Raw genomic sequence first — 19,465 nt, forward strand, 5'->3', positions numbered from 1 at the left:
AATACTTTCAAAGGCAAAAGAGAGGTCTGCCCAGAAACCCGAAGGGAACTGTACAACGGTTGCCCTGTTCAGCAGCTTCTCCAACACACAGTGTACAATAGATGTCAAATCTGGGTTGTGCAAATGTGAACCAGCTCACTTTGTTTGCTTTAGTTTCATGGAAGACATCAACTTCTGAACTAGGAAAAAATGCTTACAAAAATGTTTTTCATTTATGAAAAATAAACCCCAACAGTTAGGATAACTGATTCTGGCTGCAAAATCCATGGATTTGTATTGCTGTTACCTTAAATATTTTTCAGCTGCAAGCACAGACTTTTTTTTCCCTCTGAGTCAGTGAAAACGTTCTCTCAAATTCACCATTAACTTGTATTGACCAGCAGCTTACAGATGGGCCACTTGTGAGACTGAACTGCTGCTATATCCGCAGCCATGCTGCAAAGAAGATCACTTGCCCTAGTCCGCTCCTACCTCCCACCAAGGCCCAGGATAGCAGTTAGCTACCTGAGAATAATGGAAGAGAATATATCCCAGAGAAAAAAAATTGCTGGCCTTTTTTTATATTTGATGGATGGGATAGTTCTGGACGCAGAAACATATTATTCTTCTCTATGTTAGTAGCAGAAAGTTTATAGCCATTTTCTTCTGCTACAAGGGCAACAGTGATAGCTACTTGGCAAATGGAGTCTATCATATTTCTCAGCTCTCTTATCATGAACGAGCTCAGATGAGGAGTATTTTGGATTTTACGCTTTAGTTGAATAAGTCATGATTAATTATTTGGGGACATTTCAGCCTGATTTTATTTTACTGCTTATGTTTTGTAGAAGGGCAGTAAAATAAAACAGGGCTGAAATGTCCCCAAATAATGATTCACGACTTATTCAACTAAAGTATAAAATCCAAAGCCACTCACTTCTAAGAGCTGCTTATTTTTATAATCAGTTTTATATGTTCTATAGTTCTCTGACACAACTAAATATCCACTGGAATGCATTTAGCAATAGATTTCTTCTTCCTGTATTTATCTAAAGCTTTCATGGTCTGCTCTTGTCCCTCTCTAGCATCGGAGTTATTGGCATGCCAAGCAAAGCTCCTTCGGCATCTTGCAGCTAAAACATAGCATCATAAAGCATTTAGAAGTTCGCCCGAGTTTACTGATCTAGAGAATGCTATTGTGTGCCTTAAGTCAAAGTGAGTGTAAGAGAACAGTTCCTGCCTTAAGGAAACCAGAGTCATACTGCAGTGCATAAACACAAAATGGGTATTTTAGATACAATTCAGCAAAAAAAAAAAAAGAAACAATCAAAACCTTGTCTACTCAAATATCACCTCTGGTACAGGTGTTAATGAAGGTTTTATATACCTGAAGCTGCAAGTTGGTTTTGAGCAGACAGATCCAGCAGCATCAACAGTATCCTCACCTTGGTTAAGCTATTTCAGCTGCACTCCAAACCATAAAGTGACTTGGGAGTTTTGAATTGACTTCCTAATTGCAATATAACACCAATCCTGGTCCCTAATGGATTCACAGGAAAAAAAATTACTTTGTTCTTACCTCTTAGCTTACAGATCTTGCCTACATTAGGGATTTTTACACAAAAATCCCTAGTTATTCCAAGTAAAGCTGACAAGGCACACATTTAATGTGCTGCTGAAAAAATATGAGGAGCCCTAAAATTTTCTGTGGTAATATGTCCAAAGTTAACATTTGAAGATGTGATTTCATCAGAGAGAATGAAAAAGATCTAATTACAAAGGGACCTTTTTAGATCATTATTGTGATGCTAGGAGCTCTAAAAGATGGACTAAAATATGCAGAACTGAGTTGCATACAGCCTGGATGCAAATTTATTGACACAGAATACACTGTTTTTGTTGTCATGTTTTAGAGAAGAATTGCTCTTTAAATACAATTAAAATTCTCACAGAGGCTAGTTTAAATATTTAATGATTTTTAGGTCTTATTGATGTTCATTATATTTCAGATTCTGGACCTTTCCATCTGTGGGAGATGTTTTTGCTGTGAGTGTTACGTGCTCATGTAAGTGGGGGGGGGGGTAGAGAGAGGGATGTAAAAGGGCAGCAAAAAAGAGGGTCAAGAAATGGGAAAAGGGAAAATAAGGTGCACAATCCCTGTGATCTGGGTTTTCTGGAGGTACTTGCTGAGCAGCCCAGCATGTGGTCATAGGCTTCCAGGACCACTCAGGCTGGGAGGAACCTCAGGAGGTCACTGGTCCAACCTCCTGCTCTGCACTCAGACCCGGCTGCCCAGGGCTTTGTCCAGCTGGGTCTCAAAAGCTCCTGAGGATCACTGCAGCCTAAACCAGGATGATGAACCAGACCTGTTGCTCTGCCTGTGCCCCACGTGTCAAACCTGCTCCCACCGTCAGGAGGCCATGGGCAGCGGGGAGCTTTCCCAGGCCAATGGTGCATGGCCCCGATGGCCAAGTTGAGCACCTTGGTGGCACTGTGTTGGTGCCCCGTCCGGGGCTGATGGCACCAGCACTTTTCAAAAAAGTATGAGAAAACGAGTAGCCAAAAAACATGGAGCCCCTTTACCAGAACTGCACAATATGGCAATGCAACCATCTGAAATCACAGTAGTGATACCCCAGTGGGCTGTCTGAAAGCTCGCTGTCACTTTAGCCCCATCTCGCCCCTCTCTCCCTCCCTCAGACCAACACAGACACAGCGCAGAGTTTAGCCAGCGGTGAGTAGCCCTGCAACTTGTTAGTGCCATTCGTGATTCTGTTTGCTGCTAATCCCCCTTTACCGCTTTCCATTGAGTCCTTCCCACAGAACTAAGAGTAATATAAGAGAAAGTGTTTTTAATCAAGATATAAACCATTTATTAAAACCAGGCTGCCTGTTCAGTGTTTTAAAATTTAGTAACTTGGCAACTTTCTTATCTCATTAAAAATTCTGGTACCTAATCCGTCGTTCAATCATCCTGTTCTCAGTTCTCTGTACTCATCTAATTAAAATAAGTGCACCAGGACTAGAGATGTCCCATTTCCTTACATTTCATTTTTCATTTGCTCCTTACCTGAATCATTTTAGGACTGCAACGTGAGCACCGCTTCCTTGGGCATCAGACATGGTTTTAACCATCACTCACACAGCCACAAGGGAGGAAGAGACCACAAGAAGTCAGCTAGCCTAGGCCCCTGCTTTAAGGCTGGGAAAAATTACACCTAAAATACTGAATACTTGTTCCCAAGATTACAAAAACTATCTGTTCTCTAACCAGGCAATAATGCACACAAGAGCATATGCACCCTTTTGATTCCAAAAGTGACAGTTCTTTAGAAAATAATAAAAAGAGCAAAAGATGGGTTAATGTATTTTATGTTTAGGTTAAGTAAATTATTTCTTCATTGGCTGAGCAAAATTAGATGATTCCACACTGAATCTAATGTTTAAGTTTTGAGCCCTGGACCATGCTTTTCTGCTACAGTTTTAAAAGTCTGGCATAGGATGACAACTCTTAGAATAGTGAGAGAGTTCCAGGTCCGGAAAAGATGAGATATTGTCTAAATACTAAGAAAAGAACTCATTAAAGAGATACCTATTCACTAGAAAAGACATTATGATACTCATCTTGCTCTCAGACATAGTATTTTTTCTCCACGAGAATAAATCCAGTGTGAATGTGTATTAAATGCACAACAATACCATTTAAAAAGATCTAAATTAAAAAATAAAATAAAAAATTCATCCTATTTATGCTTTGACTTCATAGTATTCTAGATCCCATAAAATTCTCTGTGATTCTTTTCTTCCTTTCCTCTCAAAGTGCCTGTCTGAAAGGAAGGGAGAAACAACTACTCTTAATGTGCCAGTACTTTAGATATGTAGAATAATTTGCAGTTGACATATTTCATCACTAGAGGGAAATCTGTTACAGTGCTTTCCTCAGTTATACTGGTAGGTTACCAAGCGTGTAACAGACTTAAATTTGGATGCAAAAGTTAGAGCAACCAAGCATAACATAGGGAAGAGAATTTTCTTTCTCAGAAGAGTACTCAGAGGAATCGTCTCCAGTCTCCTCAGACTACCCCAGATAATAGGAAAGAGGGTGCTGGGGCACAAAGGTTCCTTGGAGAGAGAAAACTCCAAATTGGGCTAACCTTGGCACACCCACCATCCTGCATCAGTGTCTCTAAACTAAAACCAGGGCAGAAAGTTATCTCAATTAGGGGAGCAGAGAAATAGAAGTAGGAAAGCCTTGTGCACCCCCAGCCATCACTCGTGGACACTTGGAAGAAACAGCAGCATTTTGAGACACTTGTAAAAACCACCTCCAGCGGCTCATAGGGTTTCCCTAGCTACTCTCCACCTACACTTGGGCTCAGGCTTGGCCGTCGACTATCAAATGAGCTATTGAAGACACACTGCCCTGCCTGATTTTAAAGGCTGTGTCCCTGTGACCAAAAAGCCAATTTGGAAACTAATGCTCCTAAATGAAAAGCGTGGCAAGCAGAGGGCCGGGATGCTGCAAACACAGATTTATTGCACTCTGCCTCAGGCTCTCAGTGTCCCCTTACGTGCTGCTGTCCCCGCTGTCTGTCTGAAGGAGGTGACCAAAAGCGCAGGCCCTGGCTGCGGTTCCTGCGGTAAATCCCTGCCCTCGTCCCGGCTCGCTGGTGGGCAAGGCCCCCACGGGGACACTGCCCCGTCTCCTGCAGCGCCAAGGGTGAGCTCCCAACCTGGCTCCCTTGCTAAGAGAAAGATATACATAAAAGAGAACTGGTAACGAAGGAGCAAACTTGATTTTCAGTGCCGGCTCTTAGGGATTTTCTATTACATTTTATCTTTGAAGTCACTTGGAAAAAAAGCTAATGGAAGAATAATAAAAAGAAAGGGTTTCATGAGCCAGTGTCATTTTATAGAGCTGCCCTTTATTATTCTGCCTGACAGGCTGTCAGTTTCTAGTCAAAATGTTTCATGTGAGCATAATAAATTGAACTTGTCTCCAGAAACACCATTTCATGCTGTTTTTACAGTGACCTTCTGTGGGGAAGCACTAGAGAAATCAATATTCTGTATGTAGTTGGCATTAAGTAAGTGTGTTGCTTTTCATCAAAGCTTAGTTTTAATGAATCATGATTGCCACAATTCAATTCTTACTTCTCTTATTTCCTTTTTTTATCCTCTTTACCATAAAAAATACTGCATCTAAATATCAGGACATTTTTAACCCTGAAAGTCATGCTATGAATGAAATAAATAACGAAGGAATTGTAGTTAGCAGGCCAGATCTGAGTGATTTCTTGAAAGACAGCTCCTCTCTTTACCGGTACGTTGTTCCATGCTTTCTGTATTTTTCCTCTGTACTGCAGCAACATTAATTGATGGCGATAGCTATCTCACTGTTCTGCTGTCCTATGAGCAGATGCTGAAAGATAGAGTAAATCTACAGGATGGCACAGGCTTATGTTGACTTATACCAGCACCATCCTAAGCTTTTATCAGCCGTCTTTATAATTTCTTTCTCTGTTATATTCTTCCTTCAACCTGTTGCAAAGAGATTTTCATCTTCCTACACAATTTTTTCTGACTGCAGCTGAGCATCAGGCTACAAAATTTTCAGACTTCATAGATGAATGCCTGAATCTAAGAATCATCAAATACTCAGAGACAGGACTGAAAAAATACCTGCTATAATTTTAGTTTCGAACGGCTGTCAAAATCCACTTAACTTTCAAAGTTTTTTATTCTGTTCCAAAAACTGAAGTAGCTCTGTGATGGTATATTGAACAACTGAAAAACAAAGCCACAGTGATACATCATGCATCCTAGGAGGCTTTTTCTTCTAACAGTATTTTCTTGTCATTCAGACTTACATTTCAGGACACATATTATGGACATTTAAAAAGCACTTGTATGGAATTTAAGTGTCATTCGTAGATAATAGCAACTGGCAGAGAAAAGGGCAAGATGAAGGAGAACAAGAATGGAAGGAGAAAAAGAAGAGCTAGAGAAGCTGCAAGCAGGTTCTGAGGGCAGGCTGATGAGGGAGCTGGCCGACAGGTGGCTGGAGCCACCAGCAACCTCCCTCTGCCCTGTTTGAGGCCTCCTCATCCATTGGGCTGCTGCAGGTCTGACTGTAGGTCACTCTTTGCCATGCAGACAGGCAGGGCTTCTGGATTAGTCTGTCCTGGAGCCAGGGATGCCAAGCATCCAGGCTTTTTGTGGCGACAGTTCACAAGGCTACAGGCTTATTTCTCAGTTAGTTCCTCCACCTAATGAATACCTTGGGGAAAAGAAATTTAACTTGCAGGGACCCATAAATAAGTAGCCTCTTACTCACTCTGGTAGGTTGTTCTAGAGTTAATTTTCTGTACTTATGTGCTTTGGAATCACAAGATAACTATTATTTTCTTCACTCACTGGAGTGCCTCATCACAAATTTCATGCTGACATTTTCAGGGAGAATGATAGGCACAGACTGGAGCTGAAGGGTAACCTACATTCAGTACTGGTTTGCATACACATATATATACATATATACTCAGAAAAATCTAGGTTGGAAAGATCCTCTTGATCTCCTCTAGTCCAGTCCCTGCACAAAGCAGGGCCAACCTTGAAGTTAGACTCAACTTTCAAGTTAGATCAGATTGCTGATCTAACTAACAGGGTCATGTCTAGTCAAGTTCTGAATATCTTCAGATGGAGATATATGCTCTTTCCATAACAAACAAGTGGCTTAGGTCCAGAGCACATGCAGCTCAAGGACTTAAACTTTTGGAGTTTGTCTACAAAATAAATTAAATACACTAACTGAAGGGATTATGTAAAAGCAAAAACATTTTATCCAATTGACAGGTCTCAGATCTGGGGTTAGCTTTAAATCTACTGTACTGCGATTAATCTGCCTTTCATATTCCCTATGTTTTACTACCACCCTGAGGCCACTGAAATCATGGGTATTTTCTTCCTTAGGTATTTTTTTCTTTAGAAAAAAAACAAAAACCAATAATTACATTATACTCAGTTATGCAATTTAAAGGCTAAAATTCAAATTGTATTGAAACATTTCCCTTTGGGTTCTCTCACACAGAGTCTGAAAAAAACTTCCTTTACTGATTAATAGACATTTGGCAATCAAATTGTTCAAAGTTTTCCTGCGAGGACTGAACTCTGTTGCCCTTTGTCAATGATAAGCCTGTTTTAAAGAGCTATAAAAATAATTACTTTGGCTTTCTTAATAAATTACCTGGGGAAAAAGAAAATCTTTTCACCATTTTGGAGCCATCAGTAAGCAAAATAATAAAATCAGTTGGGAAAAAACTATGTTCATTTCAAGATAAGTTTCAAAATGTTGTGGCATTTGGTGTGTTCCACATTTATTTTGGAAGGCAATATAAAATATGATTCTCAAGAATATGAATTGAGTTTTGAGAAAAGCTAATGCAATGTTGCAAATTGAGAAAATATTGAATGGCAACATGAAATAGTCCAGCTAGGACCCAGACAAAATACAAGACTGTAGACTGGAAAACAAGGGCAGCTGTAGCTGAAGCCAAGGTTGTTTCACATGTTCTTGGCCCTGCTGAAGGTCTTGCTTCTCTGGCAAAGATTACTGAGCCCGTCCCTCTATCCACTCTTCATCCATCACACTTATGGCCACTGACAGCCTCTCACCTATGAAGATGGGCATGCTCTAATATGCTGGTTTATAAACTGGGAAATGACAGATGCCACTGGTATGGAGCTGCAACCTCCAGCAGTAGAACAGGCTAAATCCATGAGCATGCGTCTGCCTGAGCTATTAGTCTCAACATTTTCTGTTCCTCATTTTGATGGCAAATGATTTAAACACCGGATTCCTTCTCCCTTTACCTTCTCCTAATCTTTTAGAAGAAAGGCTTAGACACACTTGTTTGTGTGCTGAGCCCAAGCCTGTCGATGTTCTCAGAGGATACTGAAACCATACCTCGCAGATCAAGCCCTCAGGGACTTTAAGCAGAAGGACATCTAATTTATGGTTCACATGATCAAAATACCAATTTGCTCAGCCTGGTTAACTAACACTGGGCAGCTCTGGACACACATACACAAATGCTACCTTAGTCATCCAGGAAAAGTATAAGCTGGGCAGGAAGCTTTTTCTCAGGATGCCAGAAGACTCCAGGGTTAAGCAACACCCAACCACAATTTCCAGGATCTTTAATTTGGAACATAGGAAGATGCTGTCATCTGGCTTCTGGCACTCAGTCCTGTGGCTACGTCAATAATAGGAAATTAAAGAGGATCAGGGCACAGGCCTGCACTGCTGTTAATTGTTAGCACACCTGCTGGCCTAGCAGTGGCCTACATCATGCCCGGGTACATTAAAGGAATAGCTTTGGCCAAGAAATGTTCCCAAAAGGTATTTTGGATACAACCACCCAGATCCGGGAGCAAACACTAGGCCAGTGGGCCCAAACAAAATTCTGTCCTGCCACCTGACCCTGGAGCCAGAGAAAGATCCCTGGCCCTTTTTATTTAATAGTACTGATGTAACATATTTGGCTCTGGTGTAGATAATTGGCGCTTTAATTGCTCATCACTCCATAATTATTGTGAAGAGGTTCATTGCTCAGGTACCAGCTGTAGGACAAAAGTGGCAAGAAGGTCCTCCACCTCATCCTTTCAGGCTTCTTCTAACTGAGGCCTTATTCTTGTTCAATGAACTCAAGCACAAATCTTATACAACAAACAAACCATCAGCCTGCCCTGACTTCTAAATCAGCTCCCTGTCAGCCCCAGCCCTTACTTATTCCAGTCCAATGTCCTCTGCCTTTACAGCCCCAAAGCAAAAAGTTGCTGTTTCCTCCAAAACCAAATGTTACCTGCTCTCACCAACTGCCAACATACCAAACTCATCTAAACCATAGCCCTAATCCTTTACACACATTTAGGAAGGCAAACCTCACTGGCTTACCAGGTAAACTTGGTCCTACTTGATCACCAGTGCAGACAAAAAGCTTCAAAAGCTGTCTTTCTCAACAGATTTCACACTCCCCTCAAGACTATTCTGAGGCCCCAAACTTACAATCCCCCAAAAAACCAAAACAGTAACTCAATATATGAATCACAAAATTATGTCGTAAGTATTTATTTCCCTGACTCATTCTTTCTTTAGTTTAAACCCATAATCAACTCTAACACTAACCACAACTTATCTAAAGGACCTCTGTCAGCTCGAGAGGAAGATGAAGCTAGGACACTTCAACAAAACTGGGCATTTTCGCAAGACCTACCTCTATATTTGTTATGGAAAATTAGGCTCGCCAGCCACCATAACAGGGTCCGACCCTAGGTTCCTGCTGAGGCAGAAGTTCGAAGTCAGATTGAAGAGAAATAAAATTTAATGATACACGTGCGGTAATTACAGCTTGAGCTGGGTGCCTCTGAAGAGGGACCCCGAACAAAGAAATCCCTGGGCAATTATACCCTTACAATCTAAATTCCCCACCCCTTAAGTGATAGTTTGGACCAATAGTAATGGTTAGGTCTGGGGTCTTCCCCTTCTTCACTGGGCCCCTTCATTGTCTCTAGGCAGGCTGCTGCTTATCTTCAAGGTCTGCTACTCCTGCTGTCCGTGTAACTTCTTTATCCCTCCAGCTTGAACCGGCTCTGGGGCCCCCTTTTACTTATCTAGGTAAAAATTCACAGCTTGAGGCCTAAGGCTTCATCAAATTTAGCTACTAATGCTAAGCAAGTTATGCTAAGCGATTAATTCTAGACAGCTTCAGTCTGATATTCTCTAACATATTTACACCACTGAAAAAAAGTATTCTTACAGCAAAGCCTAACCAAACATTGTCCCTATTACCAGGCAAAAAGATCCTTTGCAAGGCTGCAATGCACACATGCTAACCTGAGCCCCAGGCAAAGGATCTTTTGAAGGCTGCAGACTTAAAAAAATGCTCTGAGACCGTGCTAGTGCACACCCATAGGTTAGCGTAGCTGCCCCTTTACACAAACCTGCTCCCCTGGAGAAAGGGGCAATACTTCCAGAGTGCACTCAGACGAACAGCCCCGTGAGTTAGTCTAAATTCGCAGTAGCCCCAGATATACATTTTGGTAAAACCAACCAAGGTGCATTGGAAGTTCCCTCTCAAATCAGGGAGCATCTTGTTTCAGAAAAACATGGATTTCAAAAGATACAACAATAAAATGAAAAATTCCTCAGACCTCAACCCAGACCCCTAAAATAGAAACTATTTCTACTTTCATCACTCCCTTTAAAAACTGTCAAATCCCAAACCAAAACCAAATATAATTCTTAATAATTATTCCTTTTTACTCATAGAGCCCCAAAACATAAACACACTCCAAAATATCCCCCCACTTAGATCAGGCTGATCAAGGAATAACACTAGGGATAAATTTAAGATTAAAAGATGCCAAAATAATAACCAGGAGCTTAATACATTTCATAGAAAAAAAATGACTCCTCCAACAGGATTAAAAATTAGCATCTGCAAAAACGTGACCACCAAGAAGCAGGGGTCCCATGCTGCTTTGCAAAGTTGCCATTGGCAAGGGAACCATCATTCACAGGCTTAGGGGATCCCAGCACATGACCCATATCAACCCTAGGCCAAAATAGAGAGAACAGGGCCTCTTTTGGTATTATCAGGCCCAAACCCACCTTGCTTGCTGCCTCTGACTGAGCCCAGCATTTTCCCAAACATTTTATGGTCCTGTCTGGCCTCTCTTTGAGGCCACCATGAGTTGGTGGCTCCTCACCTAGGAGACCCAAAGGCTTGGGGGCTTCCCACGCAGGCTTCAGGCAGGGCCCCAACCCACAAGGACCTCTTGCCTTCACTTCAGTCTGGGCATGGTATGGCCTGCATGGTTTTACTAAACCTGGGGTTATGCTAATTCTCATTTTCTTGGCTTTCTTTCTTTTTGTTTCCTGGGTTCAATCAAGCAGTTTGGTATCTTGTAGGTTTGCTCCCAACTTGGGCATTGCAAAGGCTGAGGAAATGCAGTGGAGCTGGAGTCGGCACCCGCCTGCTGCTCAGCCAGCTTCCCGGGTTGTTACAAGACTCTCTTGAATGCAGTTTCCAAAACACATTGCTGGTTTGTGAACAAGTGATTTGGAAGATGTGTTATGTTCTTGGCTTATTGAATTATGCAGTCCCACACCCTAATCTCATATTTGCCCTTCTTCTGCTTCCCTGACAGGGTCAGCCCTGAACACAGCCTCACAAGGCATTCCCAGCTCACACTTTCTCCCTGAATCTTTTTCTTTTCCTTTCCCACACACTCATTTCTAACTCTAACCTCCACCCCACTCAGCCATATCCCCATTTCCAGGTTCTATCTCAAAATAAATCACTGCCACTTTCTAGCAAGGGCGCTTATTTTAACCTGCCAGTCCCTTTTAACTCACTCTTTAGCTCTCATCCTCAGCTCCTACACATTTCTATACTCACCGCCCCCATTTCACACCTCCCTTCCTCCTGTTATGAGCATCAGCTCCATCCAAGAAAGCCTCACTGATGCCTGTTTTTATCTGCTCAAATGGCAGCAGGATGAAAGGCCTTTCTGAAACTAGCCTAACTCCTTCCCATAGGCTTCAGCAGCATTCAGGCAGGTCTCACCAGGACTGCCTTCAATTCTTGTCTAGGAGAGGTTTGTTCAGAGCAACAGCTACCTCTGGCTGCTACTTTCAATCTGGCAGAGCTGCATTAGGGAATAAACTCCAAGTTCCCAAATATGTTTTATGCTGACACTGGAAGGACTCATGGGGACATTTTCTGCACCCTGGAGGGGTCAACGGGCTCGGGGAGGATACGAGCCCATGGGAAGGGGCTCGAGTGTCAGATATGGAGGGAGTACCAGGTTTCGTCCACAGGAGCTGGGGAGCTGCACCCCTGTGGAGGTCACTGCGTGCGAGCCAAGGGCCAGGTGAGGGCTAGCAGCTGCGGCACAACGCCGTAACCCGAGGGGGCTAGAAAAGTCCTGTGGGTTAAACCACGGGCTGTCACTCACTCAGGTCTCTGAAATAGCCTGGGGTGGCCAGGCCCAACTGAGGGCTGCTCTCCTTGTCCGGCACCGGGATACTTCAGCATTTCTGGCTACACAGGACACCTAGACTAGTATTAAGACTAAGATTAGATTTGGGATAGCTTTTCACAATGGCATGAGCCCCTTGGTTTTATATATCGGCAGCAACATGTAGGTGCTCTGTAGAGATTGAAGTATTTACGACCTTAGCATAATGATGTAATGTGGAAGAATACAGGCCTGAAAGTGGGCACACAAGATGTGATGTAGAGGAGAATAGGCACGGGATGGGAGCGCAAAGGCTGAGGACCCTAGGCTGTAACCAGTTAAGGAAATGTAGACCTCAGAGCCAAACAAAACCAGTTTTAGGAGTAACAAAAGAACAAAGAACAGGTATCTGACATATGTAAAATGTACCATATATAGTAAACTCAGATGTAACAGAATTGCAGATTAACAAAGAAAGAACAAAGTTCAAAGGATGTTAGGAAATATATGAAAATGGCCTAAGCAGTTCCTAAAGGAGGAAGAAGAAACCACCAACATCATACTCCTCCTGGTGAAGGACTCGGGATGCTGACAAAGCGCCATACCTCCTCCCTCTGACTCCAGCCATCAACCCAGAAGAGCAGTGCAAGGGCGAGCATGACACCAGAGAAAAGGGGGTAGATCCTAGGAAGTGTGTGTAACAGTTTTAACTGTCCTATTATTATCAAGACTTTCTAGAATTAGTCATGCTCATATTTTTCATTCTTTTCTTCCTTTTTCTGTAAAAATTTTGACTAATAACAATTGTTTAGACTATTAAAATTTCAGTTGTACTAACACTACATGCTTGGCTCTATCTATAAAGTGTGTTTCTTTTTTTGCCCTAACAAGATTTCAAGTGCAACAAGGCTTGTACAAGCATGGATATTTTTAGACAAAAGATCAGAAGGGCTGCTGGACTCTAGGTAAGTCTAGAGACACCATTCGGTTAAAGGTTAGTGTTATAGCTCAGGCTTACAGGGCTCCTACAGAAAGTGTAAAGCCTGGGCCCCAAAACGTCCATCAGGTGAGGCTGAGCTAAGCCACTGCCATTCATTGAGATCCTTTAGCATCTGCAGGTACATTTTTGTAGGCATCCCTAACTCTAATGGCAGCACTAAACCTCACTTAGTGACTCTGTGGAGAGGCAGAGCTCATTGAGCCATGCAGGCATCAGCTGGCAGTTTAACCTGCCAGCACCTTTTTCAGTCCATTGGTTACCGCGGCATAAGCTCAAATCCTAGTTCTGGTTAGGCTGTGGTTGAGGACTATGGTTTGGGCTTGCAGGCAACCCTGAGTAAGAGCAAGGCTCATGTGCAGATCAGTTGGTACGAGCTGTTAGTTCTCACCACTCCAAGCGCTTTCTCAGCCTCCCACATCTCCTTGGCTACTGCTGTTCGAGCTGGGAGGGCAAGAAGTTCGGCAAAGGGCTGGTACTGCGGGAACAGGCAGGGGGGAAGAGGAGAGGCAGGTCAGGGAACCTGGGGTGAGCCCAGAAGGTTTTTTTTAAAAACCAGTTCACTTTCCCCCATACAGTCTCACCTTTCCCTTGTGCTCCTGTTCTCTGGTATCTCTGCACTTGGCTTAGATTTCAGGGCATGCATTATATTGGATATTTTTCCTTCCAGTTTGGATACTGGACCATAACAATGACTCCTAGACCACATAAATAGTTAATTAAACAGTGAGCTTCTGAAGCTGTCACACTTGGAGCTGGGATGTCCGTGACAGGGTCAACCCAACTCTTCTGCCTTGGACTCTGCCCCGGCACCGTTCCCTCCACACAGTCCAGAAGGACACAGTCAAAGTTCAAGTAAACAAAAGTTTATTGGACTGCTTGGGCAACTGAGAATAAGAGAAAAGATAAAGTGAACAGCCTGGATTGATTATTGTTACTAGAGTATGGCAATGATATGGAGAGGGTGAGAGATTTATTCAAACTTTGCAGTGGCATCAGGCAATAATCAAGAATGAGGCATGCCTCACACACTTGCATTTATACAGAAATTATTCTACACAAAAATATTGAGGTAGAGAATCTACTTTTTTAAAAAAAGAACCAAAAATAAGTTTATAGATAATGTTTACTAAAAAATTGCGTTATATTCTTTTCTGTTTGTCCCCTTCATGCTTTCAAATTAAGACCAAAAAAATATTTTGACCTGCCTCTACATGGAAAAAAATTCAAATTCTGCTGTTTTTTTCCACTTGCTCTCAGCTTCAGATGTTTTAAGAAATGATAATTTTCACAGAAGAAAAAGCAAAACAACTCTCATTCAAGATACCAGTTTCATTCTGTCTCTCTGGTTAAGCTCACAGCCTGCCCTAGCATCATTGCTGTAGAAGACTTTTTGACATTATTCAGTTTACAGGATTCTTGCAGGGATCCAGGCAAGTGCTGTTCCCTTAGAGCAATTTTATGATGCCTTACTTCAAAGGTCACTAGGTGTCTCTTCATTAACATGCACTCGTGTGACACAGCCGATCCTGGCATGCCTTCAAAAGAATTGCCTCTACAGCCTTCCCAGCCCCACAGCAAAATAATTGCTCTGAGAGCTTTAGCAGCATTCAGGAGTGCCTGCGAAAGGGGACATATTGACAGAAAAGAAAGAGTCATGGAAACACAAGAAACAGCCCTTAAACTGGACCTTTGTAAGCCAATGCCTCTACAGCTGCATTAAACCATTTATTTAAAATTTTTTTAGCTGTAGCTAATTAAAGCCTGGGCCACAGAGTGAGTCAGTAGCTGCCTTCGGCAAACAAGCCAGCCCTGGCAAGCGTCGACAAAAGGCGCACGGGTACAAACTCTCCCCTTTTGTGGTGGGAGAGCAGCATTTTTTCCCTCCCTCAAACCTTGAATACTTTTAAGAAAAGTCCACTAAGGACAAGGGAAACAAGCAAATATCCCCCTGGGAGCAGACCAAGACCCTCCATGATTCAGAGCCCTGTAATTTTAGTAAAGGGCAAGGGGGGGGGGGGGTTAACCTGAACTTGCATTAAAGAAGCATTTGGCCCAAAAGAGCTGTAAAGCCACGGAGTTTCCTCCTCCCTCTGCCTGACTTTCAACTAAAGTTGCAGTGAAACGGAGGGAGCACTGGCACCAGTGCCCCCGCCAGCCCTGCCAGCAGCGTGCTGCGGATCACCCGCCCTCAGGGCTAGCTTGAAAGGAAGAAAACACAGAAACAGCACTTGCAAAAGCCAGGCAACCCAACATGGCAAACACTTCTGTAATTTTATCTTGACAAGGATCGCATGTCACCTGAACCTCTTAGCAAACACGTTGTTCCCTACCCTTCACGCTGTTTGGCAGCCCCATGTGGGGGCTGCAGCTCGGCTGGGCTCGCTGACTGCCTTTCAGCACAGCTACAAAATCCAGACTCAGCTTTGCCGTACAGAAGGAGGCACGAAGGACTTAGGAGAGGTGAAAGAGAAGGCTTGAGGGAACCAAACCATTCATTCTTAGGTAAAATTTTGAGCAGAAACTTTCAAAAGACAAAGGCTTTTTCAGTGCCCAATTCTCACAGATAAGTTTGAAAAATGATTTTCTATCAGAACTTTCCCTGTTCCAGTTATTAAGAGCTTTATTGTTATACAGAAACCACCATCACTGTAAAAGGTACACTCGGGTTGCATTTTTGGGGTGGGGTTGAGGGCAGGGGAAAAACTGATAGAAGCAAATCTGCTTTGACCTAATTTTGAGTTATGTGAGTGTGGAAGGGAAGAGTTTTCCCTATGTTTCCAAACTGTTTGTTCTGTTTACACTCCTGAAAGTGTACACAGGCACTTCTAAATAAACCTAAGCTTGAATTTTCAAATTTAGCATGACTCTGCAGATCCCCAAAAGAGAAGCACCATCTGAAGAACAGTCATAATTTAGCAATTATTAAACAATATTGTTTATATGTACATGTATGTATATCGTACATGCATCCATATACATACAACTAGACAAACAAATAAGAATCTACCTAGGTCCTTTCAGCAGCATGGAGCAGTAATCCAACCAGTTTTTGGCATTAAGCAACCGTAGTATCTTGATACCTCAATAGTCAATAATCTGTTCATTTTGCTGAAGTCTTTCTAATAAATATTGTGCCTCATTTGCCGTTGGGCCTCTAAGAAGTGCAGCTACCCCTATGTGCCTTGCAGGAGGCTTAGAGGATAGATGGAAAAAGTGTGCAATTTTCTTCACCTGTGTGAACATGGCCTTGCTTTACCAACACAAGTCCTGTTGTGAATGCAATTCCACTGGTAAAAACCATCTTTAAACTAAGACAGCTGTATCCACGTTAGAGAGATCAACCCAGTCTCAGCAACAAGCACTGCCCATGTGCTCTGGACCAAGGATGGGCTCTGGCACCTGTAGAAACCTCTGCAGCCACAGCACAGCAGCGAACGCTGGAGCTGCCGCGTGAGGGAAGCAGGAAGACTGTTGCTACCAGAAGGTAATTTTAGTAATCCTCTGCTTGTGAAAGCTGGCAGCAGTTAAGGGTTGCATGACATTCAGAAGACAGCATAAGAAAAGCAACTCTTATTGAGAAGGCTTTCTCAAAGTTTTCAAATCTACTTGGTGCTAGATGCCCACTGCCTGCAGCAAACTCTACTTTCATTTTACAAATTAAACTTATTAAACCTGCCCTTACCTTCATTAATCTTTTGTGTTGCCAGCAGTCTACAGAGCCCTGGTGAGTTCCTTACACTAATTCTGTTTTACTTTGACACTTCCAGTGGCCGAACTGCTTGCTATATGCACATATGGTAACACACAACCACTGTAGAAACTGGAGGAACTGTTGGATGCAAACCTAAGTATTTGGAATACTACAGTTTGAAAAATACCACGTAATATGTAAGTGAACTTTTCATCTGTCTTTCAGAGTAGAAATCAAATCAGATTCTGACATTGCAAGGTCATTGAATGTATCCCATAACTATCTTCTTATTAGTAGGGCAGAGATATGAAATGCCTGTGCCCTGGCTTGAATACATTATTTGTAGTAAAAAGCCCCAAATAAGTTTATGAAATGTAGAAGTGGACAGGGGGAGTGATAACCAGAGATACAGTGTATTTTTGCTTACTGCCTTAGCCAGTTAAAAAAAGCCACTAAAAATTGTTTTGATACTGCTTTCTGTTTACATTGTTCATAATACAACACACTATGATAAAGACAATACCCGTTTTGTTATACTTAGAGGAGAGGAATTTTGCCATATGCTGTGTGGCTACTTGGATGGATTTGTGGTCTACATATAGCTGATTTATGAAACAACATGTCACTGGAAAATATGTATGCCTAAGCGAACATATATCACCTTTTTATTATATAGCAATCTAATTTCCATGGAAATCCAGTCTTCCTAATGAGGTTCCGGTCACTGACCTCCAAATGTAATATCACAGCTGGGATATAAGTAATCATTTAATACTAGAATTCATTACATTTACATGATATTTCAAGAACTTAGAAGCCCTTTTCTAATGTGTCAGTAAAACAAAGGCACAAAAATAAATGTAACCTTCTTCTACTAGCACGGTATAAGCAGATTTGAAATGAGATTATTAAAGGCAGGTTTAGCCAAAAGACAGAATGGTTGACGTGCAGTATGTGAGACGTAATAACATACTCTGTGACATATGTACTCCCCACTGTTTACTTTAAAACAACATTCCACATCATAGCACGACCCCAGTTCATCACAGCATTCACATCCGGTGTGTCATTTTGTGCTCCCTTTCAAGACAAAGCTTGTAGTCTCACTCATTCCGTACTTCAGTTTGTTACCGTTCTGGCAGTTTACAACATTAAAAAAAAAATCTAATACTGACACAGAGAGATTTGTATTTATTAAGGACCATAGTCTCATCAGCTGGCCAGTTAACCCTTTACAGCAGTGATACTGTAATTCTGCAGCATTCCAAGCAAGAGCAGAGGCTGTTTGTACTAGGTATTTTACACACATGAAAGCATAGTCCCTGCACCGACAAGCTTAAAATTTATGGGTTTTTAAAGTACATACATGAAAGTATTTTAGTGATTTGTTGTTATTGAAGTTATCCTTATAAAATATTTCTATTTGAACCAGCAGTTGGAAGTAAGAAGGCCACCTATTTTAAGGAATTCGTAATGAGCTCGTGTTGGTTTGAACAACAGACTGAAGCACTCCCACTTGGGCACCTGCAGCAAGTCTGGAGCTGCAATCTTGTGCTTGTGGAGAAAGGAGCAGCAAGGCCCTGCTGAAAGCTGTACGGCTACACCTGCACTGGGGCCACATGGACGCAGCCAACCTCCCTGTAAACTAGATTAGAGTTTGCCCAGGCTGTAAAACCTCATCCGAGAGCCAGGGCAAGCATTTAAGCATTTCATCTGCTCCAGTGAGAGGAGAAGCAATGGGAAGCAGAAAGGAGTATGACTTTCTGTACCTTAGCCGTTAGAGCACAGAGAGCAGAAATCACATCCTAGATGCCAGTCCTTGCTCCAAAGGCTTTTTTTTTTTTTTTCTTCCAGTGACTGTTCCCTTTCTCACCTACTGACATATTTACCCACACTTGTATGAAAAAACATAATTTATTGTAGTCTGATCCTGTTGATGTGCATTTATGTGATCTGAGGCACCAGCCTGGATCAAGATTCATGGGATCTTGAGACAGGAAGGTCTTGTTTGGTCAGACTTAGTCAGACTTACGTATCCATGAGATGTTGAGCTTCTCAAGCATATAATCATATATCCTTCAGCAAAGGTGAGGTAAATTATCTTGCATACAACTAGCATTAACAGCAGCCCACAACTAGTAGTTGCCAGGGAGTAGCTAGTTAGCTTTAAGTGTATATACCCTAGCTTGTATTCTAATAACTGGTTCATCCACATCTTCAGGTCTGAAGGTCTCCTCACCATGACAACAAAGTATATAATAACCTGTATCACTCAAATATGTTTGTTATTCATTGCAGTCAAAAATTAGTTCTGCAGAACTGCCAAAAATAAAACAAGATTTTCTTATTCTAATTCTGGAAAAGGTGACTATCCAAACACCAGTTTCCTTTAATATACAAAATCAATCTATTCATAAATCGTTTCTCCTCTGCAAACTAATGCACAGAATGATATTCAGTGCAAATCTACTCTGAAAATGGATGCAAATAAAGACAAGTTGGGATTCCATTCAGTTCACAAATGAAAGGACATTTTTCTTGTTACCAGTGTTACCACCCTGTGGGCTCTAAGAAGCAAGCTAAGCTCTTCTTTCATGTCCATCCTCAACACCTGCACAGACAACACACCTCTCATGCTCTTAAGGACATCCCTGCAAGCTACACCAAGACTAGATGAGTGACACTAATGCATCAAACAGCTTCAGAAATCTGTGACAACTGAATGCGGCAGGAGAAGGGTCCTTTCTTATTTTGAAGATATAGGAAAACCATCC

The sequence above is a fragment of the Apteryx mantelli genome, chromosome 2 (assembly GCF_036417845.1).
Source record: "Apteryx mantelli isolate bAptMan1 chromosome 2, bAptMan1.hap1, whole genome shotgun sequence".
In the NCBI taxonomy this organism is placed as follows: Eukaryota; Metazoa; Chordata; class Aves; order Apterygiformes; family Apterygidae; genus Apteryx; species Apteryx mantelli.